We start from the raw sequence: 781 nt of genomic DNA, 5'->3' as shown, positions 1-781 counted from the left end.
CCCCGGTTCGAGTCCCACCCGAGCAAGCTTATGACTTTTTTCGCAAGCTCTCGGACAAGCACCGAGCATACAGTGTTTAGTTAATATATACGTTAAGGGCAAAACCCGTTATATATACTATGCTATAATGTAAACTGTATTTTGTGAATGAGTTCATAAGCTGTGTGACTATAAGTACACAGCTTTGTTACAATTTGCTATGTGCATTCTAAATTCATTTGTCAGTTGTTGAGTGTATGTGGACACTGATTCTAGATAGATGTACATGAATTAACTTTTTGATCCGCTGGACATGCCCATTAACTCTGACCTTTAGTGGTGTCAAGAATAATATATCAAGTATTTAAAACGATGATTAGAATGGTTTACACACATTTACCCAACAAAGATTCACACATACTTTAACCATAGCCTGTAGCACTGGGGACATACACTTGTCTTTTCACTTATTTTGTGGGGACCAAAATGCCACGGGGACAAAGTTTTTCCCTCACAACTTGGTCCTGGACTTCCTAAAAGATTTTGTCCCCTAAACCCAGGGAAAGCCTACCTACATGTACACAAACTTGTTTTGCAGTTGTGGGGACATTACACCAAGTGTGTGGGGACCAAAAATGTTGTGGGGACAGCAGAAAATCCCCATAACTTGGTCGTAATTTGCTTATATAATAATAAAAAAAACCTCGTGAAGTGCAGTAAGGGACTACCCATACAAACTTGTTACCAGGTTATGGGGACTACATGTTTTGATACATATGGGGGGCGGCCAAAACCTTAACCC

This window comes from Acanthaster planci, linkage group LG17 (assembly GCF_054643075.1).
Source record: "Acanthaster planci isolate LZ-2023a linkage group LG17, COTS_SCS, whole genome shotgun sequence".
Taxonomy (NCBI): domain Eukaryota; kingdom Metazoa; phylum Echinodermata; class Asteroidea; order Valvatida; family Acanthasteridae; genus Acanthaster; species Acanthaster planci.
The sequence above is the reverse complement of the archived record's forward strand: the minus strand, read 5'-3'. Positions refer to the sequence as shown.